At 34.6% G+C, this 21957-nt stretch overlaps 1 pseudogene; it reads left to right on the top strand.

Annotated features, from left to right (window-relative positions):
- Nucleotides 1-19746: 19746 nt before the first annotated feature.
- LOC143549982 (secreted RxLR effector protein 161 pseudogene) lies at nucleotides 19747-20502 on the top strand (annotated as a pseudogene).
- The last annotated feature ends 1455 nt before the right edge of the window (nucleotides 20503-21957 follow it).

The following is a 21957-nucleotide window of genomic DNA, read 5'->3' as shown; positions in this document are numbered from 1 at the left end:
GATTGGCATCCATCCATGAATAATCCAAAACAGAACCAGAAGATGAAGAAAAGAAAAGAAAAGAAAAGGTTAAATAATATTAAATGCTATCTAATCTCTAACATATATATATATATATTATAATAATATATACTATATTCGAAGAATCTAATAACATACAGAACAAGATTACATTAATAATAATAATAATAATAATAAATGTCATGCTTTATACTCTCACATTTCTAAACAAAAACAATAAATAAATAAAATAAACCGAAAACATTAAAAATTTGTACAGAATAATCAGTCACACACAGAGTTGAATAATCGTATTTGACAGCAAATAGTATGAAATTGATAATTAGAGAAAATGAGAGTTGCTTGCCCTAACAAGTGCAAGTAAGAAATTAGATGAGATGCATAAGTAATAATGTCGACACAAACAAACAAACAAACAAGCGATCAGCTGTTGAAAACCCTACAAATTAAAGAGAAATGAAAATGAAAGAGAGAAGAGAAGAGAAGAGAAGAGAAGAGAAGAGTAGTTATCTGTCACACACAACATATAATAACAAGTATAAAGCTGTTGTAACGATAACGACAAATTGGTTACCCTCGTTATTTCCTTCCCACTCAACTCCTTCTATTATTTCTTTTACTTTTAATTTAATTAGTAATATTACTATTATTTACTTTTGTTTTAGGAACGGAAGTTTACAGTTTATTTAGTCAACAAAAAGAAAGCAAGAAATAAATCTTTGTTAGATCCGCGAACATGGCCGGCCCTTGGGTAGGGCAAACCGGGCGGTCGGCCGAGGCACGTAAATTATGGGGGCCAAATTTTTTTCATATATACTATGTATATATTTTTAAAAAATTATAAAATAGGTATAAATCTTAATCATATTAAATATTTTGAACCCAAACGTTTTTTATCCATAATCCATCTAATCTATTTGGCTCAAGCTAAATTTAAAAACTAAATAAATAATGGCAAATTGGAAACTAATAACCCCACATTTTGTGTATTGGCCGATAATAATCTCAAATTTAAAGTCACTACCAATAGTCCAACCTTTCAACTATTTTTGTCTCAATGGACATCCATTAAAAAGCAGTTAACGTCGTTAAGTTTTTTTTCCGAGTTTCAAACCGATTTTAGGACTTTTAATTTGAAGAAGTATACGGGTCGACTGATGTAAAACTTATCTCGAAACTGTGATCCGAACGACGAAACAATATTTCAATTCGGGTGTTTGAATTTCCAATTAACAAAAATCAAATCATATGAATCACCGTTTCAAGATAAGTTTTACATCAGTCGGCTCGTATCCTTCTTCCGATCAAAAGCCCTAAAACATTGCTTTGAAACTTAGAAAAAAATTAAAGACGTTAAGTGTTTTTTAACAAAGGTCCATTAAGACAAAAATAGATGAAAAGTTGGACCGTTGGTAGTGATTTTTAAATGTGAGATTATCGGCCAATACACAAAAGTTTGGATTATCTATTTCCAATTTTCCATAAATAATTAACGTTAATCGTTGTTCGAAAAAAAATAGCTGATATATTTCGTTACTTATTAGGGCCTGCAGGCCTTTTTATTTTGGTTTGGCCGAGGTATTTAAATTCTCGGAGACGGCCCTGTCCGCGAAAGTCGTAATAAACTTGGGTTTAAAAAGTTTGTTCTAGAATAACGGTTTCACGAGCTTTAGCTCAACTGGTATTGAAGGAGAAGTGCAGATTTGAGATAGAGGCTGCAAGGTTTCAGGTTCGAATCCGACCCCAACTGGATTTTACCTTTCACATTGGCATTGGGGAGACTGGTTTTCTCTTAAATAGCCACATGTTGTATGCGATTGCTGGCGTATGAGGTCGCCTTTTGCCATTAGATTATCCCGTATAGTTTGGCTTTATTCGTTAGTCGTTCAAAAAGAATGTGTTCTAGACACAAGGCGATCTTGGGGTGAGGTTTTGCGATTCTCACATGGTCTCAAGCGGTGACAAAGTTAAAAATAGATTTATAATGTTAGATGTTTTAGTTTTATATAACCTAGTCCTTTAAACATATGATTTAACAACATAGTTTTTATACTGATAGATTTAAGTTAGTAAGTTAGATACTGTGATGATGGTTAAAAGATCAAATGACCCTTCAGTTAATAGAATAAAATGGATGTTGTTAGTCAATTAGGCTGAAATGGCATAAAAATTGTCGATCATAAACTTTTGATTAAAGTGACAATTTTGGCGATACCATAACTCTTTATTTTCAAACTTGTTAAAAATTAAAAAGCAAATGGTTATATTTATGTGTATAGATAAAAAGAAAAACATATCAAATGTTATGTTTTAGTTGGCCTAACTAAAAACCAAAAATTCCAAACAATTAAATGAAAAAAAAACAAAACTCATTCCTTGCTAAAAATTAAACAAGTATATAAATAACAACGATAAAGATTTTTAGATTTAATGTTCGGTAGTTTTATTTAAATGAAATAGTAATTTATACATTCTCTTATTCTATACTAGGGATGAGCAGGTACCGGTATTGAAGGTAAATTCAGAAATACTGATACCATACCGGTATCAAAAATTGAAAACTTGGTATCGATTCAATACCAAAAGTACTAATCGGTAACGATTTTGATATCGGTATCGAATCGATACCGGTACCCATTTTGCTTAACTGATCATCCCTATTCTATACCATGTATTTTCAAATTCTATATTTTTTCAAATTAGCGAATAGTTGTGTTAGTTGTCATTGGTTCTTTTTGGCCAAGTGGCTTCTGATATTCTTTTAATCAATTTATATGTGTTAAACTTTGAACTTTAATAAAGTTAGCATAGATTATACTTGAACTTTAATAATTATTATTTTTAAATGATTCATGTTTTACCACTTAACTTTAATAGAGCTATCAATTTAGAAAAAAAATCTTTTTTTAATCTATTTTTATCCCTTTAATTATTTTTAAAATTCTTTCTTAATTTAACTTATTATACCTAAAACAAACTTTTTACTTTGTATATGTTCATTAAGGTGCTGTTTGTTTTTGCAGACATAAACTGTCTGCAAGCTGATTTCATCTGTTTTCATGTCTGCAACTGAAGATGTGGTCTGAAGATCTGCAAGCTGAAAATATAAGACTGTTTGTTTTTATAAGCTGATACTGTCTGCATAACTGTCAAACTTATCTCACAAGATAGAAGTCATTTATATTTCTAATTACAAAGTTGTCATACCTTATGCTTTTTTGCACATAAGTAAAACCCTGTGGCTGTAAACACAGGTCTTGTGAAGTCAGCAGAAGCACGACGGGAAGGAGGTAATTATGCAATAAACCGTTGTTTGTATCTGTAATTGAATCACATTAAACAATATAAAATTTTCATATTACTTACATCATCAAGTAAATGTTAAAAACTATATAAAAGAACTTACAGTGATAAGCCTTTTTGAACAAGAGGAATAAGCCGAGACCGAGCTCGAGCAGGCTCGAGCTCGGCTCGTTTAACCACAACCTGCTGCTGCAACTTCTACATCTCCCACTTCTATCTTGCAACAGCTAAGGAATGCTTACTGCCTTTTTTTACTTCCCATATCTAATTAATATAATTGTAAGTTCGAGTAAATTATGACAACAAAACACCTAGATTCATTACCTCATCACTGATTTCCCGTTCAAAATGCAATATGTAGGGACTAAAATGACAACAGAATTCCAGTTCGGATTCAGATATTAGCTAAACGAGTGGGCCTCGAGCAGAACCAACCGTTGCTCAGGTTCGGCTCACTTAGACTATTATTATTATATATACACAAACTGTACATAGGCTCGTTTATTAAACAATACAACATACATCATATACACACAAACACAAAATCTGGGCTCGAATTCGGGTTCGGTTTAGACTAAAATTACAAATTAACATGTATTGTACCAACAATCCACAAAATTAACATGTATTACACATAATAACCACATAATTAACATGTACAAAACCTAAAAACCAAAAAATTAACATGTATTATACCTAAAAGCCACAAAATTAACAGGTATAAACCTAAAATCGACATAATTAACATGTACAGAACCTAAAACCCAAAAACTTAACATGTATTAAACCTAAAAACCACAAAATTAACATGTACAGAACCTAAAAACCAAAAAATTAACAAGTATTATACCTAAAAACCACAAAATTAACAGGTAATAAACCTAAAATCCGAAATATTAACATCTATTATGCCTAAATTAACATGTATTGGCTAAAACCTCCAAATATGGGACTTACTTGTAGTTTGGTGACGAAACATCTCCCGAGGTTGTCGTCGGAATAAAGCAGCTGCGGTGGTTGACGTTGGAATTAAGCAACGGTGGTGTTGTTTGGTGGAGGGAAAGAGGGAGAAACTCCAGACGCTGTGGTGTTCGTCGGAGGGAAGGAGAGAATCGGAGAAGATCGAGAGTGAGAGAGAAGATGAAATAATCCCGCTGAATATAAAGTGTGCGTACCTGGTCGGAGGAGAAGAGGGAGTAGGGTTCTGTGAAGATGTTATAAGAAAGAGATCCGTGTCTTATTTTTGAAGAGGGAATAAGATGTGTTCAGATCTGTTTAAAAAAAAAAAACAAACAGTCTTCAAGGGTGACGTCTGCGCGCCTGCAGACATAAGCTCCCTTGAAGATGTTTGAAGAAAAAACAAACACCCCCTAAATCAAGTGGCTTGTATGATTTTACTGTCATTTAGGTTAAAGTCTACATAATCTACAATTATATACTAATCCATTGATATACCAGGTTAGAGCATTCTCAATCTATCCTACATTCTCATCTTTATAATTATATTAAAAAATATTGCATTTCTCTTTACTGTTTAATTAAATAATATTTTTTTATATTTTTATCATTACAGTTTTCTCTCTCCATTCTATAATTTACAAAAAAAATCACTACATTTTTCTCAAATTTACAAAAAATCACCACTTTTTCTCTCTTCACCCTATAATTTGCACTCACAACTGCTCAAAACCTCACCCTATAATTTACAAACTTCCCTTACAAAAATTTGGGGGATAGTAGGGGTGTTCACGGTCCGGTTTTCGCGGTTTTTGGGTCAAACCGTGAACCAAACCGTTGGTAACGGTTTTTATTTTTGTAAACCAAAACTGAACTGTAGAACTCTTAAACCGAACCGAACCGAACCAAACCGTTAGTAACGGTTTGGTTCCGGTTTGGTTTCACGGTTTGAGTTTGTTCGATTTTATACAAGATGCCCAAACTAACGTATGATATATTATAGTAAAGTTATCAAGAATTTGTAAAGTTTAACAAGTATACACAAGTAAACACAATCTAGCCACAAACTGTTAAGTTTAATATAGTATGCATTTGGGCTTTGCCCATCTTTTCTACATTGTTTAGTATATATTGTTTAGTAATACATCCCTCTTACATACATTATAAAACAATTTTAAGTTACAGTATTATATTTGAATACATATATACATAAAAATTATAAATAAATTAATACACGGTCCGGTTCGGTCCGGTCCGGATACAGTTTATACGATTGATTTTTGTTGTAAACCGTAAACCAAACCGTTCGCCACGGTTTGAATATTTTGAAACCGACCGACCAAAAGTTATGAAAAAAAACCAACCATAAAACCAAACCGATGACCGGTTAGGGCGGTTTCACGGTTTCAAACCGAACCGTGAACACCCCTGGGGGATAGGAAGAGAATGCTCTTACAAATGCATAATCACCTGTATCCTCCTACGACTCTGCCAATACTAGCTATACACAAATACGAATGCTAATAGTAGATTGTGAAACACTTGCTAGCTTGGTATAGCGGCAAAAGTGTATGGCTACAATCAAATAGTTATAGGTTTTAGGTTCTAGTCTCACTTGAGATAAGAGGTAAAACAGGTAAAAACAAAAATTTTGGTTGTTAAAAAAAAAACTTTTCAATAAGGCAAGTAGAACTAATGTGGTACAGTGGTAGGAAGCATGGGTTTTTCAATGGACACCCAAGTTCAAACCCCACTTACAACACCTGCCCGGGGGGGGAGGGTGAGTGGCTCAATGAAGAAAGACTAGGGATCTTTGTGATCTCTAGTTCGATCGTGCGGACTTCCGGGTTTTACCACCAGCGGGCCTTCGGGCGAGTGGTTGTTCCCGGAACTGGAAATAACTTAGAGGTGCTTAAGGGTTCTAAACGACTGGATTAGGCCAGCTGACGATGACCTTTTGCCATTAGATCACCCCATACAAAATACCTATGCATTCTATATTTGTTGGCTGTTAAAAAAAAGAAAAACAAAAGGATGGTCAAACCATATAACATAGAAAAAGCAAATCCACTACACTTACGTAACCTTTCACAAAATCACATACTATAAAATAATACGCTTAATATTATTTATTATGATGAGTTTTATTAAACTAGCCAGGTGCTCGCGCAATGCAGTGGTGTATGCGTAAACGCAGCTGGTGTCGGTATATTTGTAACCTCGCAATGGTATGTGCGTAACCTTTGGTGGTATGCATTTAACATGACATCGGACACGTAACTGGTGCCAGTAAGCACACCACATAACACCTATACGCGAGCAATTCGGTATGTATAAACAATGTTAGTTGCGTAACTGATGCTTAAGTAGCTGGTGGCAAAAATTATGAAACAAAAATGAAATGTACAGTAATTTCAAATAAACTATTTTTTAAGCTACGTTTTGACGGACCTGTTCTGACCCAAAAAATGTTTTAACCCGAAACCCGTTTTGACATGACCCCTTACGATCCAAACCCATATCGACATTAACTAAATTAATCCTTTTTTGTATTAACCTGTTCCAACCCTAACCCGCTCCGACATCATTAGACGAACTTGCCCGACCTGTTGCCGGTAATAACTGGTAATCACGTAACATGTTTATTCTTTTTTTAAATTAATAAACTATAGCAATATCATACTCAAATTAAAGAGAATAAAATGCTCGTTTTAATGGTGTAATTTTTTTTAAAAAAAATATTAACGTGCGAAAAAGTTACGGTTGTTAAAAAACCGTGGGGGTAGTTGGTTTATTACGAGAGTGAAATGTGTAACCATTCAATAAATTAACAAAACTTGACTTGATTAAAGTTGAAGGAGAATTATTGTAAATTATTTTTGAATGAGCAAAGACTATATTACCTCTATATTTTTAAAATTTTATGCATTCTTACTTGTAGAATATGCAACAAGAATGTCAGCTCTTAAAATTTAAGAGATCTCTCACTCCTATATTATATATATATATATATATAGGATCATGATCATGTAAGAACTTTTTGAGAATTGAGAAGTGTGAGAACCATTTTGGACCACAAAAAAACCCAAAAATAAAAAAAAATCATAAAACAAAAAAAAACACAAAAATAAAAAAACTAAAAAAACCAAAGTTCTTATATATCATCCCGGTTTGAAAAAAAAAAGCGTAAAAAAAATTCTTGGTTTAGCTAAATTATACATATATGTATAATATGTACATATATGTACACACATATTTTTTTCCTATACACATATGTATAATTTAAGGTAAATGATAATATACATATGTGTACATTACGTAACTAGAGATTAAATGAAAGTATACATATGTGTATAGGTATAATACGAATTAAAAAGAAAAAAAAATTCGGTTTTTTTTTTTAAAATGAAACCGGAATGAAATATAAGAATTTTGGTTTTTTTACTTTTTTAAAATTTTCGTTTTTTTTTTGTTTTATAATTTTTTAAATATTTTTTAGAGGTTTTTTTAGTAGTCCAAAATGGTTCTCAAAGTTCTCAATTTGCCAATGGTTCTCTTAGGGGAGAGGATCAAGAGAAAACTCACATTTAGAGAGAAAATTTAAAAACTCCTAAAAAATTATTTTTAATTAAAAATAAAAAAATATTTTCAAAATTCTGTTTTAGCCATTATTCTTATATTTCACTCGAAAAAAAAACCGTTGTGATGCACATACGTATTATTGTGCGATACCGTTGTATTACACATGTGTATTACTATGTATTTTCGAGTTTAATAGTGTTTTATTGCTTATATTCAATATTTGTGTATTGTATATGTGTAGTAGTGTTGTATTATATGGAAAAAAATAATAATAAAATAAAAGTCGATGTGGTGCACATGTGCGTTAATGTTGTATTACACATACATACTAATGTGTATTCGATGTGTGTATTAGTCTTATATTGCATATATAATAGTGTGTATCAAATATGTACAATAGAGTTGTATTCTATACAACACAAACACTTTTGCATATATGCAATGCACACTATTACATATGCGCACTATACTGACGAGGTTACCGACAAGTTTTTTTTTTTTTTGAACCAATAACAACATATAAGAATAATGGAAAAAAAAGAAACTTCAAAATTTTTTTTTTAAAAAGTTAAAAATACTTTTTTAGGAGTTTTTAAGTTTTCTCTTTAAGAGAAGTTTTCACTAGATCCCACCCATATATATATATATATATATATATATATATATATATATATATAGGGTTAGGTTAGAATAAAAGCCCACTTGAGTTGTGAAAATTCTAGAAACTCATCTTAACAACATGTTTTTAATTAAAGATTAAATCTTGTGGTCCACAATTAAAGTTAATACAAAATGTTAAAATTTATTTACATTTTCTATCTCCTGAAAACATATATAAAAATTACTAAAAAAATGTAAAAAAAATAGCAAAACATTTTTATGTTTTCGATATTTTGTATTAAATGTAACAACATACATTACATGTAACAAAAAAAAACCGATGTTACATAGGGTTTTCACAACTCAAATGGGTTTTCATTCTATACTTTGCCTATATATATATATAGGGTAGGGTTAACTTAAAAAATTATAGTTTTGTGAGAAGAATAAGAATGAATTTAGGCCATTGGATATATGATCTAGTGGTTGAGATTGGTAGTTTTTAAAAACTTGTATAGTTTCCTATTTGTATGGTATAGTGTTCTATTTTAATGGTTTGTTTTATTTAAAAGGCTTCTCACACTTCTCACAAAACAATTGTTTTTTATTTGATAAGGCGAGTAGAAAAAAACCAAATGATCAAACCATATAAGATAGAAAAAGCAAATCAAATAACCAAACTAATTGAGAAGTTTTGTTTCGGTTGTGGTTTTTTTGATGACTTATGATTCGTATACGTAACATGTATGGGGATAACTGGAATAAACCAACTTCTTATAACTAGCATATTACTAACCTCACATTCTCCTTCAAACTTGTTAGTTTTCTATTCTATTTAAAATTCTAATTGAATTTATTAACTGCAATGAGTTTGAATTAGCATACACTTAATCAAAACTCGTCCCGACCCAAATCTTGTTCCGACCCAAAACCCGTCTCGACTCGAATCTATGGTCCTATGCCGAGCCAAATCTCGTTCCGATCCACAACCCGATCTGAGCCGAAGCCCGTTTCGATGCAAATCTCATTCCGACCCACCCCAACCCGAACCTGTTCCGACCTGAAAACTGTTCTGTTCCGAATTGAAGTTTCGATCCAAAACCCATTCCAACCCAAAATCGTGCTGAGCTTAAATCCATCCCGACCCAAAACCGTGCCGAGCCAAAACCCAATCCGACCAAAAACTGCGCCGACCCAAAACCCGTTCCGACCCGATACCTATTTCGACCTAAACCAAATTGAACAATTCAACGTTTTTTTAACTTTCCTTTTGAAAGTGAAGAGGTTTTTGAATTCCAATGAACATTGGGATCTGATTAAAATTAGTTTTAAATTTCAATTCCTTCCCTATCCAACCCAACACGTCATGTCAAAGGATTTAAATTTCAGTTTCTCTAAATTCCTACGAATTTAATGAAACAAATGTGCTAATAAAACTCTAAAACGTAGTTACACAAATCCGATCCAATAACTAAATCAACCAAAACCGATCCGCTATAAAACTCTAAAATGCAGTTACACAAATCCGTTCATCATTGCATCACAACATAAATAAAAACCACAACAGAAATAATAACTGTTGGTAATTTCCATCTTATTGGGCCCATCTCTTGTAGGTGACCGGGTTAGATCTATTGGACCTATGGAATTTATTAATGATGTAATGGGTTTATGGGGTTACAATTGGGCTTTTATATTTGGGCTTTACTTGTTGGTCAAGTTAGGGTCTCCCTCTAAATACATAGCCATGTTAGGGTTATTGCATGGTGAAAGAGATTATTGTATTCAAGTTTTGGAGCTAGTTTCTTGAGTATAATAATACGTGAGGTTTACTCTAAATATTGTGTGCTCGTTTGTGTTTCCATTATCAATTCGTTCTTGGTATCAGTTATCAATCAATCAAAGTCGTGATTGATTATATTGTCCAATTGAATATCGTTACTGTCGTTCGAGAAGATATCAGATTCTGCCCCCACCGTTCAAACAGAATAGGAATTCTTTTATTGGTTGTTTGGGAGTAGAAGTCAAAAGGAGGTTTTGATTTTCTATTATTTATCATAAGAGTTAAAAGAAGAAGAATATGATATTTAATATTTAATAAGTTGGAACTTTAATTACAAAAGAGATTGTAGTCAAAGGTGTTGTTCACATTCCTTTTTTCTTGTTTTGGTTCTGACGAAACGAAAGGGGAAAAAAAGGAATAAAACATTGTGGTTTAATTCTTTTTTGTTTATTGGTTTATCTTGTTTTTGGGTTAGAGTTTTACGACAAACGATGGGTGATAAAGAAACAATGAAGACAAGCGGGAACCCGAATGCATTCCAAAGTCTCATGCTTACCTCTACCAATTACACAGTATGGACTATTCGAACGAAGGTACTCTTGAACGTGCATAAGGTTTGGGATACCATTGATTAGGGGACAACCGACGATGATAAAAACAACATCGCGATTGCGTTGATTTATCAGCCGATCCCGAAAGTGACAATCATGCAAGTGGGTAATCTTGAGTCGGCCAAGGAGATTTGGAACGCGATTAAGACACGTAATCTGGGGGCTGATCGGGTTAAGGAGGCAAGATTGCAAACTCTCATGAACAAGTTTGATGGTACCAGGATGAAAGAGACAAAGACCATTGATGAGTTTGTAGCGAAACTCTCGTGTACGGCATTGAAGGCGACGAGTTTAGGAGAGATGGTCGAGGAAACTAAGATGGTCAAGAAGTTTATTTCAAGTCTACCCCGAAGAAAGTTTATTCAAAATGTTACCTCTCTTGAACAAACTTGGATCTCAAAACTGTTGGGTTTGAAGAAGTGGTGGGACATTTAAAAGCATAAGAGGAGCGGATTCGGGAAGAAGACATGCATTCCGAAACCCAAGGTAAGCTTATGTTTCAAAGGCCTGAATCCTCAAGTAGTCGGTACAATGATCGTGAATCCACTCGTGGAGGCCGTGGACGTGGAGGAGGGCGAGGACGAGGTGGTCGTAGGTCGAGTCAAAACCGCGGTCATCAAGAAAACGCCATGAATCGGGAAAACCGTGAACACAAGGGCAAAACCCGGGACCTCTCAAAGGTTCAATTTTATCGATGTGATGAGTTTGGACACTTTGTCCACAAGTGTCCCAACCGAAAACAGAAAGTTCAAGGCGAAGCAAAGTTAGCTGAAGCATCCGAGACAAGGGATCCATCACTGTTTATGATTAAGAGTGTTCAGGAAACGGTGTTCTTAAATGAAAAGAAAGTTATACCTGGAAACTACGAGTCCAAAGATGGTGATGAATGGTATTTGGACAACGGCGCGAGTAACCAGATGACGGGTAACATATCTTTCTTTTCTGAACTTAGTAATCGTGTCACGGAAAAGGTTAAGTTTGGTGATGACTCTTATGTTGATATAAGTGGTAAGGGATCGATTTTATTTGAGGCTAAAAGTGGTGAACATCGTTTGCTTACGAATGCTTATTTCATACCGAGTCTTCGAAGCAATATTATTAGTCTCGGTCAAGCCTCAGAACACGAGTTTGATATTCATATAAAAGATAACTACCTTACGATGCATGATGGGCAAGGTAGGTTATTGATGAAGGTGACTCGTTCCCTTATGTAACAACTCGGGTTTTCCATGTACGAACTTATACTTATTACCGACCCGTTTTATGTTCGGGGAAATTGTAACAATAAAAAGTATCACGTTTACCAAGGAATTTACATACAATTTATATTTATTTATTATATTTAATTAATATGTATTAAACTTTGGAAAGTATACATTTTTAGCCCAAAAACTAACTTTAATCTTTTATTGTATCCACATCAAATCTCTAGGGACTAAGATGCAAATTTTAGATATCATCTTTATAACCCATTTACCCAAAACCGTAACCCGTGACCCGTATATCAATCCATGACCCGTTTATCTTACTTAATGCACAATTGTCGTTCTAAATTAAGAATTAGATCGTGTTATGTTTTCCCGTATCATTATCGCCCTAAAAGACTCAAGGAATTAAGAAACAAGATCAAATAATGATCTGAATTGAGTTATAAACTAAACCGACATAACCTAAAATTGAATATATAACCTAGGGTTGATCATACATCAATTAATCTCGGCTGCACACCTCCAAGACCAGCGCGAAACAAACCCCTATGGTTAATTGGATTTTTGAAGGCTGCATGTACCCTGTTCGTCGTCCCTCTAAGCCGGTCTGTCGTGATTCAATTTAAGCCGCGTTTTAACATCAAATCAAGTAATTGGAACATTCATACTGGTCGTTTATCAACAATAATCAATAGCCCTAACTTTAATTATTCAAACGAATAACGGATTGTTCAATTGAGAATTTAGGGTTCATGATCAATTTGGTTATAAATAGTTTCTGTATTTATTGTTCTGTTTTCATTCTATTGACAACTGACACACTAGCACGAGTGGCTGGTGTGTGTGCGTTCAACTCTTCAAGCCGGCCATGGCGCAGGTTGGAGTCCCGGCCAGCCCATTTTTTTATATTTTGCTTATTTCATTGTTTTAATATGTTTTAAATGGTTTGTAATATATAATAATTAATATTGAATGCTAAATAAATAATATTTTATTTATCCAACACCACAAAGTTGAACATTTCTTGTCAATTAATCTCATTATGAGTTTTTGTGTATATATATATATGTATGTTTGTATGTATATGTCTTGTTAATAATAAACCAATATTATTTTATTAAAGCTCGACACCAATATTGATGTTTTTGTCGTTAAAATGTCTTTATAAATTTACTCATATTTGTGTATTATATATATATATAGGGGATGGATCATGCGAGAAATGATATTATAACGAGAAGTCAATCTCAACCATTGATTATCTCTGATTTGTTCAATGCATTAGTTACTCCTAAAATATTCTCCACATTAATTTTTGTAGAGAGTTACAAATTTGAATTATCTATTACCTACATATAAAAAATGTATATGTAGGTGAATTGTATTAAATTGATCACCTACACAAGTAACATAATAATCTACACATAGCTCATATTCAATTATACAAATTGTTAGTTATTTTTATCAAAATGTAACTTGTATTTACCAACACAACTTATTTTCTCCTACACTAATTTTGTTTCTTTTATTTTTCACCAACACATAACTAGTATTTACCTACACATATATCGTATTCACCTACACAGCTAGCTAGTTCATTTTGTTTTCACCTACATATAAATAATATTCATCTACACATAACTCGTACTTGCCTACACATAAAAGATAGATTATAAAATAATTAAAATTATAAAAAAAATATGATGTGCTCTTATATTGCGAATATTTTACAAGTTTTGGTTAATACTATTAATTGTATGTGATATCATGAACAAGGTTTGTTTGTGTAGGTTAATATTCTGATATGTGTAGGTAAATACAAATGGATAGGCTATACATGAAGTAAATTTGTATATGTAGGTTATTATTGTGATTTGTGTAGGTTAACATGAACTAGTTATGCGCACGTATATAAATATTGTGATCTGTGTAGGTGATAACATGAAATAGTTTTGTATATGTAGGTTAATATTATGATTTATGTAGGCATTTGTTTTTATGATGGTTAATATATTTATATTTTTTATAGTATAAGTATGATGGTTTTGTTTTATGAATTGTTTAAAGATTAAATCAAATTAGAAAATAAAAATAAATGTATAATCATTTGTAACCTAACATTAATTAGTATTAATTACCAAAAGAAACTTCTAAACTTTTTATTAATATACTTCTACAATTAAATAATCCAAAATTAAAAAGAAAACTTATGATTGGTCAGAATCTCTTCTCGCACTAAACACACTTCTGAAATGAATCCAATCCTATATATATATATATTATTGGTTTAAAACAAAATCATAATAAACGTATTTAACAAGTTAAAATGTGTTAAATTATATTTTTACCATCGGGTTTCGTTAAAGATAACACTAATCCATAGAGATCAATCGTTCAATCCATAACGTACAAATCATAATTATAACTCAATCCACATCGAAATCCTAAATTCGTTATATGTATTATATCATCTATAATGCACTCATAATATTATTTAATTAGGATTCTTGTCGAGGAGTGTGATTATCGTTTGCTTGTCGTATTTATTCTCGTTTGGCTTATCCGATCATGTGAGTTTTATCATTCTCCTATTTTACTCGGTTTCCTAAAACATTTTGGGGACATATGCGTATATCATACTATATATATACATATATATACACACACACACACACACACACATATATATATCAAAAATAGTAAACGTGTAATTGTGCGTGATTAATCAAATCTACTTATTATGTGCTTATTTGTCTTTGTATGCAATCGTTTGACATATCCCCTTGGAGAGGGTTCTCATTGACCACCGCCCGATTCGCTTGGCAACGGTCTTACTCTATTTATTTGCTTATAGTTGATTTCCGGCGCCTGTTTCGCTTGGCAATAGTTTAATCGACAACTTATTTGCTTATGGTTTGATTTCATTACCGCATTTATTACGTTTTGCTTATATATTATATTAACATTATTTTTGGTGTCAAATATTGGTGATAAACTCACTCAACATGTTTGTTGACAAAATTCCATTTTCTATGCATATGCAGGTTGCTTGAAGTTGCAGTATGGACACTTAGAAAGACCTTAGGGTTACATTGAAGACAACACTTGAATTTAAATGATTGCATATATTTATTTGAATTGTATTGTTGTATTGAATATTGTGTGCACATTTGAAATAAAATAATTAAATAGACATTGTCACCTTTTACGTATGATAGTATCTTCGAGCTGTGAGTAATCGGATCACGCCCCGGCATTTCCGCCTTAGGTTGGGGTGTGACATCTTAATCGGCTATACCGGATACAATTAAAGATTGGTAAACCGGTTTGTTTACTTAGCCGAATTGAAGAAACAAGTTGGTTGTGGCATGCTAGGCTTGGCCACTTGAACTTTGAGTTAATAAAGCTAATGGCTCGGAGGGAGATGGTTGAAGGAATGCGTGGCGTTACCCATGAAAACAAGTTATGTGAATCTTGTTTGGTCGGGAAGCAAACGAGGCAATCCTTCTCTAATTCAGCGGCGTTTAGGGCAACTCGAGCTCTAGAACTTGTGCACGGTGATTTGTGTGGACCGATTACCCCTCCAACAATAGCGGGTAACAGGTACGTGTTTTTTTAATCGATGATTACTCATGATTTGTTTGGACGTATTTGTTGAAGGCTAAAGATGAGGCGTTTGAAGTTTTCAAGAAGTTTAAGGAATTGGTTGAAAGTGATGTCGGGAAAAAGATCAAGACATTTTGTACCGACCGAGGTGGTGAGTTTACCTCACATGAGTTCAACCAGTTTTCTGACATTGAAGGCATTCGAAGACATTTAACGGCACCATACACACCTCAACAAAACGGGGTGGTTGAAAGACGAAACCGAACCTTATTGGAGATGACACGGAGTATGTTAATAGCAATGTGTGTTCCGAATTACTTATGGGGTGAGTCAATCCGACATGCCACGTACATCGAGAATCGGATTCCTACTCGTGCTCTAAAGGAGAAAACACCATACGAGATGCTAAAATAAAAGAAACCGAATATTGCTCATCTTAAAGTATTTGGTTGTGTGACGTATGCAAAGATAGTGGGCACTCACTTGAAGAAGCTCGATGATCGTTCAAGGAGTTTAGTGCATATCGGAGTAGAGACCGGGTCCAAAGCTTATCGGTTGTTAGATCCGAAGACCCAGAAGGTAGTGATAGCTCGTGCTGTGGTTTTTGATGAAAAGAAGACGTGGGTTTGGTCTAATTCGTGTCAAACCAATGAAAAAACGGAGCTAGCACTGGGTTTATTTTGGGTTGATTGGAATGGGGTTATTGATACCGGAGTTGGGCAAGTTGTAGCCGAGCCAATGGGAAGCAATAGCATTAGCGACGAAAATTCAGCTTTGTTGCCAAATTCAGCTACAGAATCAATGACAGTTTCTGTCGCTAATTTAGACAGTCCATCAGCACCTTTAGTGACAAATTCTGATACTCTAGTTGCTAATTCTAGCAACTCAGCAACCTCTTTAGCGACACTAGCAGCAACTGGTTTATTGACAACAGCACTTGATGAACCAGAAATTAACTTACGAAGATCTACGCGTGTTCCGATCGCACCGGTTAAGTTCAATGATTATGCCCTATGTTCGGAAGTGGAGGACATTGAACTTCTTTTGTTAGAAGAAGGTGAACCAAGGAATTTTGATGAAGCAAAATCCAAACCATAGTGGATAAAGGCTATGCAAACGGAACTCGAATCCATTAGAAGAAACGACACATGGAAGTTGACCGAGTTACCGAGAGGGGCTAAAGCTTTCAGATTGAAGTGGGGTTTCAAGGTGAAAAGAAATGCAGATGGTTCAATTAATAAATATAAAGCAAGACTCGTGGCAAAGGGTTATGTGCAACAACCCGGAGTCGATTTTGACGAGGTCTTTTATTCGGTGGCGAGATTTGAAACCGTACGTATGCTCATTGCCATTGCAGCTACTGAAGGATGGCAATTACATCATTTGGGTGTAAAGTCAGCATTTTTACATGGGGAGCTACAAGAAGAGGTCTTTGTTTCTCAACCAGATGGGTTTGTTAAACATAGGAGGAAAACAAGGTCTACAAGCTAACCAAGGCTTTAAATGGTTTGAGACAAGCACCGAGGGCATGGAATACCAAGCTTGATGGTATGTTAACGGGTTTGAAATTTGTGAGGTGCTTGAAAGAACAAGCGGTATATCGGAGATTGATCGGAACCAACATTATTATTGTCGGTGTGTATGTTGATGATTTGGTTGTTACAGGCTTGAACAATGATCACATTAATCAGTTCAAACTTGCGATGTCCAAGAAGTTTGAAATGTCTGATTTGGGAATGCTCACTTACTATCTCGGAATCGAAGTCTCACAGTTGGAGAACAAGATTCAAATCCATCAAAGTGCTTATGCTCGACGGTTATTGAAAGAAGCCGGGATGGAGGATTGTTATGCTAAAAGTGTATCCATGGATGTCACACCCCGACCTAGGGCCTAGGCGTATGACCAATAGTTGGTACCTGTTTTATAAATATATCAGAGTTACGTTCTTTTAGCGGAAGACTTTTTGAATAAAATATCATTATATTGAAAACTTGGGATTCAATACCCGTTTAAATATTTCAAATACCTGTGATTTTAAAATACGATTCTTCACAGTATTTTAAATAAAATATCCGAGCCATCAGATCAACTCTAATGACTATATCCCCAATCTTCTATTCTGTCTTGCTTGTCTGTTCTAACCTTTATTGTTTCCCTGAAATGTGGGGTACGTCAGCTATGTGCTAGTGAATAACGCTGACTCAACAAAAAGGTTTTCATAATTCATTATACATAATCATATACAATTCATCTTCGTTATGACACAACACCAATAGCATTCAACGACTCAGTGGGCCTCATCCCATCTCATCGGAACTAAAAATACCAATAGACCACATAACCGGACTTCACTCGCCCTAGAGACAGTCACTTGCCTCATGGTCAATATGTTTGTAGTGTGCCCACTACAAATTATATATGTATGGATCCAGACACATGTATTTTAGCCTGAGTGTTTAGTACTACCTTGTATCAAAATGTTTTAGAGGATTTGAACCAACCCTTATGCAAATACTTTCATAACTCTTTGCATATGGATAACAGTCCATAGTTTATAAGAGTAAACATTTCATAAACATAGAGGATTCGTACCAATCCTCATAAAAATATTTTCTGACTCTTTATCTATGGATAACCTTCCACAGTAAATCTTTAAACATTACATAGACGTATTCACGTCATAAAACATATAAAAAGGTTGGACGTATTCACCTTTTGATATATCAATGTATCTCACTGACAAATGCCTGCTCTTTATCTCGAACCTATAGTACGAGAATAATATTTCATAAATAACTAAATTTACAAATCTAGCTTTAGACCTTTAGTCTATTTACATAACCTTTACCTTAATGTTCTTTTCTTTTAGAAAACCCATATGTATACTATGTTTCTTTATCATGAAGAAATGTATATATATAATTTCTTCTTTCATAAGAAATATATTTACACGATAATAAAGAATAATATTTTATCCATAATCTGATCTTATGAAAGCTTATTACAATTACTTATCTGATCAGGGTATAGACTATATTCCTGACTAAGGTATAAGCCATATAAAATAATAATAAAATAATAGCTTAAGCAGAACCCCTACCTTACGCGGGTACTTTATTTGCCTAAGCTTTGCGCGGGTAGCACTTCTACTTCCTTATCACGTACTGAAGCTTAAATCGTCAGAACCTTGTTTCGAACTTACTTAACACATCTACGGGTCGTTAAAACTTCAATTTTTGCACGAATTAAAGAAATCGGAACCACGGAACCTCACAATTGTCGGGCACATTCCCCAAGGTTGTGTGTGTGAAAATGAGTGTGAAAATGGGATGAGAATGCTTCAAACCCGTAGCCCCCTTTTATAGGGAAAGTTTTGACCACCATCGCGTAGCGCGATGGGGTTTTCCCCCTGGCCATCGCGTAGCGCGACGCCGCAATACCAGAGGTTGCCATGTGTTGACACGTGGTTGATCCGGTTACTTAACCGGGTCATCGCGTAGCACGATACCCCCTTCCTTCTGGACCATCGCGTAGCGCGACGCCCCTTTTTCTTAACTCATGGGAAACTGCATCGCCTAGCGCGATGATCTAATCTGTATACCCATCGCGTAGCGCGATGGGTCTGGAAATCAGAATTTTTATTTTTAGTCCTTGAACTTTAGTATCATGTCACTTCTTGGTCTATCTTCCACAGTTCAAAAACACTAAAGCGGGCCTTATGCGGCTCGCGGCGATGCGAGCGTGCGAAGTGCCAAGTGCGCCATCAAAGCGCCACATTACGCCCATCGCCCGAGTCCGTGTCCGTGCGCGTCGGGTGCTTTGCACCCTCCGGTAGGACTAGTGAAAGTGGTTAGCTATACAAGAACATTACCATGGAAAACTCATTCCTTATAAAGTGTTTCCATTTTTTTCCCACTTTCCATGTGGGATGAAGTTTCCTTACTTATTTCATTGACATAAAAATTCTTTCTTTTCTTTATCTTACTTTTCTCATTACTTATCCCATAAATATTTTTGGTCCTTTATCTTTATAAACTTGTCAAATTTGAACCAAAAAATTTTGTGGGTGTTACAATGGATCCTAATGTTAAATTGTCTAAAGCCGAGGATGATGTTGATGCAGATGCAATGGATTACCGAAAGTTGGTTGGGTGTCTTTGTTACTTGTTAAACACTCGACCTGATTTGGCGTTTTCGGTTGGCATCGTTAGTAGATATATGCAAATTCCAAAGAAGTCTCACTTGGCAGTAATTAAACAAATTCTTCAGTTTATTCAAGGAACTGTTAGATGGGGGATCAGGTATAAACGAGGTGGATCAAAGGAGTTGATCGGGTACAGCGATAGTAGCCATAACATTGATGAAGATGATGGAAGAAGCACTACCAGTCATGTGTTTTATTATGGGGGAGCTCTGATTTCTTGGTGCTCACAAAAGCAATGCACCGTAGCGCTTTTATCATGCGAGGCAGAGTACATGGTGGCGAGTTCAGCTGCGGGACAAGCCGAATGGTTAGGTGAATTGTTGGCAGAATTGACCGGAAGGAAATTGCAAAAAGTGGTGTTAATGATTGATAACACATTGGCGATTGCCTTAGTTAAAAATCCTGTTTTTCATAGTCGGAGCAAGCACATAAAGTCCCGATTTCGCTATATACGGGAGTGTGTGGAGCGGAATGAGTTAGTGGTGAAGCATATTAGTGGCAAGGAACAACGAGCTGACATTCTTACGAAAGCACTTGCGAGAATCAAGTTTGACGAGATGAGAAGATTTCTCGGTGTTGAAGATCTCCTAGTTTCGAGTAGGAAATTAGGGGGTGATTGTTGGTAATTTCCATCTTATTAGGCCCGTCTCGTGTAGGTAACCGGGCTAGACCTATTGGGCCTATGGAATTCATTAATGATGTAATGAGTTTATGGGTTTACATTTGGACTTTTATATTTGGGCTTTACTTGTTGGCCAAGTTAGGGTTCTCTCTATAAATATATAGCCATGTTAGGGTTATTGTATGGTGAGAGGGATTACTGTATTCAAGTTTTGGAGCTAGTTTCTTGAGTATAATAATACGTGAGGTTTACCCTAAATATTGTGTGCTCGTTTGTGTTTCCGTTATCAATTCGTTCTTGAATAACATGCCCACAACATCACAACATGCCATTTCAAACATAGTACATAACCTGCTTGACACTCTCTTTGAGCTCCAGAAGAGGCGTAACGACTACACTCAAAGCGGCCAAGGCGAACTTCTACCGTCCATGCCCGGACCACAGGTCTCTGACCCATTATCATATGTACCCGGATCCAAGTAATTCCGGGCCCGCTTAGCAGCCAGATGAGCATAATATGCTGGTGACACTACATATCAGTCAAAAATGGGTTAACCATTATGAACACATGCTGAATACAAACGGGTCGGCTCCGTTTATGTTTTAAGGCGAACTTCTACCGTCCATGCCCAGACCACCGGTCTCTGACCCATTATCATATGTACCCGGATCCAAGTAATTTCGGGCCCGCATAGCAGCCCGATGAGCATAATATGTTGGTGACATTGCATATCAGTCAAAAATGGGTTAACCATTATGAACACATGCTGAATACAAACGGCTCAACTCCGTTTATGTTTTATTTCTAGCTAGGCCAAGTCCAGCCTAGCCCAGGCCGGGCTTGACTAGTTTAACTTAAGAGAGCTTGCACGAGCCCATATCGTTATAAGCTAAAGCTCGGCTGGTTTTGAGCTGTATGCCTAAAGCTCAATCTGGGCTCGCTTTGTTTTTTTTATTAAGTGCTCAACTATATAAAAACATGTATCTATTTGATTCTTCTTAATAAATTATTATATCTATATAGAACACAATATACATTTATTTAATTTTCTTATTATATAACTATATTAGATAAAATTATATTCACATAAATTACATGCCAACAAAAATGCAATCAAAAGCCTTATAAATCACTTTATTAAAATTTAACAATCTAAAATATATTATTATAATATTTAGCATGTAACTTATTAGTAATATCCACCCAAATTAAAACTTTATTTATAAGAGTTCATGCGGGTCGTGTTGACCGTTTTGACTTTTGACCCGTTATACCACAACTAGAAGAAAAGTATATGAAAGTATAACAATAAACTCATCAATGGAAATTGATCTTGTTCATCTAGCATATTTGTTAAGTGAAGAACACAAAAGAATACAAGTTCTAAAATCAGAAAAATAAAAAAAAATATGAAGTATAAATATTGCGAATAAAAATTTTAAACGACCATACGTGTAA

This window comes from Bidens hawaiensis, unplaced genomic scaffold (genome assembly GCF_021521415.1).
Source record: "Bidens hawaiensis isolate Kalapana, Puna unplaced genomic scaffold, B.hawaiensis_p1.1 tig00015877_1, whole genome shotgun sequence".
Taxonomy (NCBI): Eukaryota; Viridiplantae; Streptophyta; class Magnoliopsida; order Asterales; family Asteraceae; genus Bidens; species Bidens hawaiensis.
Note: the sequence above shows the minus strand (reverse complement) of the source record. Positions and strands in the feature narration are given on the sequence as shown.